Source organism: Emydura macquarii, unplaced genomic scaffold, assembly GCF_026122565.2.
Source record: "Emydura macquarii macquarii isolate MOO-44397 ecotype Brisbane River unplaced genomic scaffold, CSIRO-AGI_Emac_v2 contig_1790, whole genome shotgun sequence".
NCBI lineage: Eukaryota > Metazoa > Chordata > Testudines > Chelidae > Emydura > Emydura macquarii.
This window is the reverse complement of record NW_027131927.1, coordinates 15083878-15090755: the sequence shown is the minus strand read 5'-3', so window position 1 is coordinate 15090755 and position 6878 is coordinate 15083878.

Below are 6878 nucleotides of genomic sequence, written 5' to 3'. Positions count from 1 at the left end.
TTGGTTCTTGCTTGATTATCACCGCCCTCTTTAGTTTACCTAATCCCATGTTCTATTGCTAGGCTAAGGTAACTGCTGCAAAACAGATGTCTCTGGTTTTTATTACTGTAACCATTGGTTTTATGATGTGGACATGTGGGGTTGTATTCCTCCTCTTATCCAACAGGGTTCTGTGCACACAAAGCTACTCTTGGGTTAGGAATTGCAAGAGGAATTTCAGGACATGTATTCACAGCAATTAGAAATTTGTGGCTGGCCTGTGCTAGCTGACACGGGCTTTTGGGGCTCGGGATAAGGGGCTGTTTAATTGCAGTGCTGACGTTTGGGCTCAGGCTGAAGCCTGGGCTCTAGGATCTTGTGAGGTGGGAGGGTCCCAGAGCTTGAGCTGTCGCACAAGCCTGAACATCTACACTGCAGATGTTAACAGCCCCTTAACCTGAGCCCCATGATACCCAGTTACCTGGCATGGGCCAGTGGCAGATTTTTAATTGCAGTGTATACATATCCTCAGTGAGCAAAGCGAGCCTTGTGGTTACGGCACTTGACTGGGACTTAGAGCTCTATGTTCAATTCTCTGGCTTTGTCAGTCTCCGTGTAAACCCTGGGCAAGACATTTTCTGTGCCTCTGCTCCTTAGGGGTAAAGTGGGGATAATAGTATCTTTTTCCTCATGGGCATCTGATCTTGGTTCCGTCCTCTATACGTTATATTAATGTAGAATTATGGAGGCTCCATAATTATAGTTGGGTTCTAAATTAAGACATAAATTCCTGTTTTTCTTTAAAAGTAGGTGGCCAATTGGTAAGAAATTTCATCCAAGGGTTAAATTTTGTACCCTTTGAATTTCTGCTAGAAAAATATATATTTTGTTTGATTTCCATATGTTAGGAGGAACTAGTTCTTATTTATATTGCCCATTGCCCTTGCATATTACAAGTACTTCTCTATGAGGAAACTTCTCTACAGGAACTCCTTCATCTCATTTCTGTTTGCACTTTGTATTGTGACCAGTCCAGGAGCAGTGAGACAAATATACAGTTGTCTAGCAGACAGAAGAGAATTGAGGGAAAGGTTCCTCCTCTTCCTATCTAAATTCTGATCTGCAGGGAAAGCCTCTTTTGGGAAATCCACAGAAAGCTAACTACTTACCTTGTAACTCATATCACCTCCAAACTGCACCCGGAAAACATATGTATGCGCTTGTGCTCCAAACCCTTCATTTCCTTGCTTTTGTGTCCCACCCTGACACCAAATAGTGGTACCTTTTACCACTGCAGGAGGGCGAGGATCCCTGTTGTGCCAGTCCTTTTTCCACTCTGGTGCTATGGCCCGCTGGGATTATTAGTTGGCAGTTCCTTCACGGGGCCGTGTGCATGGGTGTGCAGCTGGTGCAGTTCACCACCTGCCCCTTCTGTGACAAGAGGGAGACCCTGGTGTACATTTATATAGAGTGGGCCAGATTGCAGCCCCTCTTCCATCTCTTCCAGAACCTCCTCCTGAGATTTTGGCTGCACTTCTCCCTTTACGCACACCCTATCCGTGGCCCCAGAAAGTCGCAGGACCCTCCTCCTCAGCCTCCGCCTGGCACTGGCCCCGGTGGCCATCCACCTTAGCAGGAAGAGGGAAGCTGGATGTTGGGGAGGGGGATACTCTGCTACTGGGACTATTTCTGATGCCTTGTGAAGTCAAGTCTCCAATCAGAGTTTCTCTGGGCTCTGTCTACTGCCTCTCTGGGTACCTTAAAGGAGCAGTGGGTGCTCTCTGGGGTTCTCTGCTCAATGTGCCCCTCTGGAGCCCTGATTTTATCCCTGTGACCTTTACTCCTGTCCCCATTTTTTTCATTTGCGGTCTCTCATGATTAGTTGATGCCTGGATCTAGTGGCTTCTCCCCTTAAGCTGGGGAAGGTGGAGGGGGAACTTTAGTAAGGGGTGGGCCCACACCCACCCATCCCCAATGCTTCAATAGGTGCCCCTCCAACAGAGCGGCGGTGAGTCACCACTCAGGCATACAACAGCAACCCAGCTATGCTCACTTACCCTTCCCACAGAGCCTGCAGTGACTCAGCTCTCAGGCATGTAGCAGCAGTCTATCTGGGAGAAGAACCTGAGTCAGATGACCCCCAGGCCCTTGTATTTCCCCAGCTCCACCAGAGCTACAGATCGGTTTGTGCAACAGCGCTACCCTGCCAGGAACCCTCCTGCACACACGCAGTCTATCATACTATCAAGATTCCCAGCCTGCCTCTGTACCAGCCTTGCCCAAGTCCTGTTTCAGTCTTGTTCTTGCCCTACCCTTATCTCGCTCCAGCCCTGTTACTGTCCCACTCCAGCCTTGCCTCCTATCCCTGACCCTCAGACTCTGTCCATCCAGCTTTGACTTTTGTTTTGTAGCTGGGACCCGGCTACAGTGTTGACTTGGCTTGTCCCTGGCTTCTGACCACCCAGCTTCAACCCTTGGCTTGCACCTGGACTCTGGCTATGCTACTGATTCTGGCTTGTCTATGGACTCTGATCTTGGTTCTCACCCTGGTCTCTTCCTGGATCTCGATTCCAGTGCCATCCTTGACCCATTCCTGACCTTAAGTCTGGCTTTGATCTCTGCTCTAACCACAAGGCATGACTACCAGGAGGCAACACCTGACAAGTGGGGCTTCCTGGCCTAGGGTTAGGATTGCTCTCCAATCTAGGTTAGGCTTTTAAAAGAGAGGCTTCCCAGCCCAGTGATAGAGTTGGAAATAGAAGGCTCCCTGGCCTAGGGTGCTGGTTGGGTTCCTCAGCCTAGTTTTAGTGTTACAAAGGGTAGGGTTTCATGGCTAATTTAGGATGGGGCCATTTCGCCAAGGGTTAGGGTTGGGGTCAGCAGGTCTCCTGGCCTACAGTTACAAAGAGGGGTGCCCACTGGCCTAGAGATAGGGTTTGGCTCAGGAAGGCTCTCCAACTACTGCAGCAGCCCTCCTCTTCGCAGCGTAGCCCCCACAGCTCCCCTTGCCAGCTATAGGCCCAACGCTCCAGCACCATCCATTTTCAGGGCTAGCTGATTCAGCAGAGGAGTTGTTATCCACTTCTTAGCAGATTCAAATTTCCATGGGCACTCTCCTGCCGTCTGTATCAGCCAGCTCCTTTTCTAGGGTCCGATGAGTTTTGGCCCATGAGGTGCTGGTTCAACCCGTAGTGCTAGTTCTGCTACAAAAAGTGGCCCACTAGGCACTTGCATTCCACGCCAGGCTCCGCGCCAATGGCCTTCTTCCACTCTCAAAGTTTGAGAATAGGTTCTGATTGTTTCAGTCTCAAGACCTCTAATCATTTGTTTTACCAGGTAAAACTGTGAGTACAGATGAGTGCCAGCTATCCTGAGGGAACCAGCTACTCGATGGTTCGATTAGTCTTTTGCCGCTATCCCTGGCTCAGATGACTGATTTGCATGTCAGGACTGTTATGGAGCTCCACCAGAGCTTCCCGTGGCTTCCCGCTGCCCAGGCGTCGTTCAGCATCTTTCAGGTCCTCACGTTGGCTGATGCTCCATCTCCCTGACAAGATGGCTGGTCCTGCGCCCTCCATGAATCGGTGGACTCAGGACCCCACCCCGGCTGGCGCACACCGGCCCTCATCTTCATTGTGCCATTGGGCTTTCATCTGAGCCTGACTCATGCACGTGTTAGATTCCTTGGTCCTTGTTTCAAGAGGGCTCAGGTGGTTGGCTGACCTTGTTGCAGGGCCTGGCACCTGGCATGGCCCTCCCCTTCCAGGAGGGGGACAGTCAGGGCTCACTGAAGACAGTCCACCCTGGCTGATAGTCACAGTGTGAGCATGGAGAACTGCCCTCCTTCAGCCCCCACACTAACCCTACAAAGGGGGGCAACAGTCATCTCCTTCGGCCCTGGGATGCAGTGAGATCTGCGGCCTGAGGGCTTTAACACCCATCACCAGGAAGCAGCAAGCCCCTGCCCACCAGGTCGTCCCAGCCAGCCCAGGGTCTGTTAGGGCACACCATGGGTGCACTGTGCGGACCCCACCCATTTACTTCTTAAGGGTTTCATGCCCTCTTGAACTCTCGCTTCAAAGTTCTTTTCAACTTTCCCTTACACTTGTGAACTATCTATCTTGTGTCAGGGCTCGTCTACACTTAAGACGCAGCTGCTGCACCCCTGTAGTGCTTTAGTGAGGACACTACCTACACCGACAGGCGTGGTTCTCCTGTCCGTGGGAGCTCGCTTGATGGGAGAATTCTCCCATTGACCTAGTGTTGTCTACACTGGGGGTTAACTGTCACTCAGTGGGGTGGATTTTTCACACGCTTGAGTGACCTAGTTATACAGACCTATTATTTTAGGTTAGACCAGGCCCCAGAACTTAGCCTTAGGTGGAGTTTACCATCCACTTTTGGCTGCATTCTCAAGCATCCCGACTCCAAGAAGACCCAGTCCTGGCATGCTGGGGGCTGCCACCAGCCTCACGCTGTCCCTGGGCTGTTCCTGTAACAGAGGGACTTGGGGCCCTGAAGATTGGCACCCGGGAGTAGGTATTCTGTATGCCACATTTCCTGCGCGTCCCTTCCCCCCACCCCCCCACAATGGGATGAGAATTTGGCACCAGACTCTTCCTTCTTCACTCGCCGTTACTGAGGATCTCCTGGTTAGTTTCTTTTTCTCCACTGACTAATAGGGTTAAATTCAGCAGCTCACCATGTCTGATGTGAGGTCGCAGTGGGAGGGGGACACCGGACTGGTGGACGCCAGCCCCACAGAAGCACTTTGCCCCAGAGGAGGCCCAGTCGACCAAGTTGGGGGAAGAATGGCCCAGCAGCGAAGGGGCACATAAGGTGCCTCTTCTTGAGACTTAGTTTTCTGGCCAGGGCACGATTAGTCCCACTCCTTGCGGGGTAACAGAAAGTCTAGTGAAAACAAATGTCCAATCCCTCCGGCTGGGCTGCTGTCCTCGATTCTGGGCCCAGCAGTCCATATCCCCCGATGAGGGCCTGTTACACCACCTTCCCAGTGGCTGGTAGCAGAACCCAGGTCCTCTGTCTACGCTAGGATCACATCAAGCAACCATAGGGTGGGTGGGCAGGCAGGCAGGCAGGCATGGTTCACTCCACCAATAGACTCCTTCCCACTGAGCCTTTTCCTGGGCTTTCTTCTCTCCCTGCAGTTATCTCCCCATTCCTACAAGTCTCCTCACTCCCTGCTATCAGGAGAGTGACTGCAGGGTTTCTCCCTGCCACCCTGGTGCTATAAACATCCTCTGCTTGTAGCATATCCAGCCACCCCCTACTGGGTTTTATCATTAATTAGACCCTCCAGCAGCTACTGGGTGGGTTCACCACCTGTGGGGGGCAGGCACCTCATCACAAGGGCATAGGAGTGCGTGGGATCTCCTGGCCCATTGAGTTCAGTCCCCTGCTATCACAGGCAGCCCCATCATAAATCCCCTTCAAAGATTTAGTGAGCTTCGTCCTAAAGCTAGTGGGGTTGTTTGCCCCACTGCTCCGATGGTGAGGTTGTTCCAGCCCCTCATTCCTCTGGTGGTTAGAAATCTTCTGCTCGTTGCCAGCCGACATTTATTTATGGCCAATTTCTCCCACTTGTCCTTGTGCCAATATTGTCCTTTATATTCAACAGCTCTTCTCCCTCCCTGGGGTTTACCCCCCAGCTGTGTTTGTAGAGAGCAATTAGCTGCCCCCGGCCTGCGTTTTGCTAGTCTGAACAAACCAAGCTGTGTTCTTCACCTCAGGCTCTGCATTCCCCTGAGTAGCCTCGAAGCCCTTCTCTGTGCCTGTTTCGGCAAACATGGGTGACCAGAACTGGACATAAGCCTCCAGGTGAGGTCTGACCAGTGCCTTGTTGCTAAAATAAAAACATTACAGCTGAGATAATTTTCACTTCCACCTGCAGGGCTTCCAGGAGATTTGACCTGCTTGAAACACACAGGGTGCTGTCCAGCCTTTGAGGTGTCATCTCATGCCTACTTGGGATATATCTCCTGCTCACAAGGCCAGGAAGCCCACCTTCAAATCCCGGGTAGCTCCCAAGGTGGCTGTGAAAGGTAAAGGGTTTGTTTCCTTCTCACTTCTGGCAGGTGTTAAAAACCTTTCAACAAATGCATTCAAAAAGGGATCTTTCAACAAATGCATCTGACGCCCAAATGGGGCCTAACTCCCAGCAGTGCTGGAAGCAGAGCCTGTGCCATGGGTGTCTGGCACAAGAGGGTGGATCGGGTTTGTGCTGGGCGCTTGTCTGGATTGCAAACACAAGATACCTTTCAGGAGACGACGATTTGTGCGTGCTCACAAACTCTGGGGGCCACAAAGCAGGAAGCAGCATGCCAGCTTCTCCGAAGGGCTCCAATGCTGCCTTTTATTTGAACCATTGAGGTAGGGGGTAGGAAGCGAGTCCTGGCGGGGGCCGCAGGGAAAGCAGGAGTGCAGAGGAGAGAGCCCTCAGAGCTTTCAAAGATCAAACGTAGCATTCACAAACCTCTGGAGGAAACCCTTTCATGCCCACTGAGGCTCAGCTAGCTTGTTCCTCTGTCCCTGCCATAGCTCACCACTTCAGGCTGGCTGGCTGGCGACAGCCTTGTCGTGGGGGAACATTGCCCCCTCCTTCCTGTCTGCTTCCATTGCCGGGGGCATCATGCAGGGGTGATGAGTGGCATATCACCCTGTAGCTGCTCAACCCTTGTGAGAGCCGGGGGGACCAGTAGCCCATTGCCTTAGAATGACTAGCTGCGCTGCTTGTGCCTGTCTAGCTGGAAGAAGTTTCTGTAACTGGAGATTTTGTGGGCCAGGAGGGCTCCTCAAACCACCATGTCCCTCCCATTCTGTATTAGGCAAAATGGAGTGAACCAGTAAATTCCTAAAGTAGTTTCTTTGTAAAAGGTGTG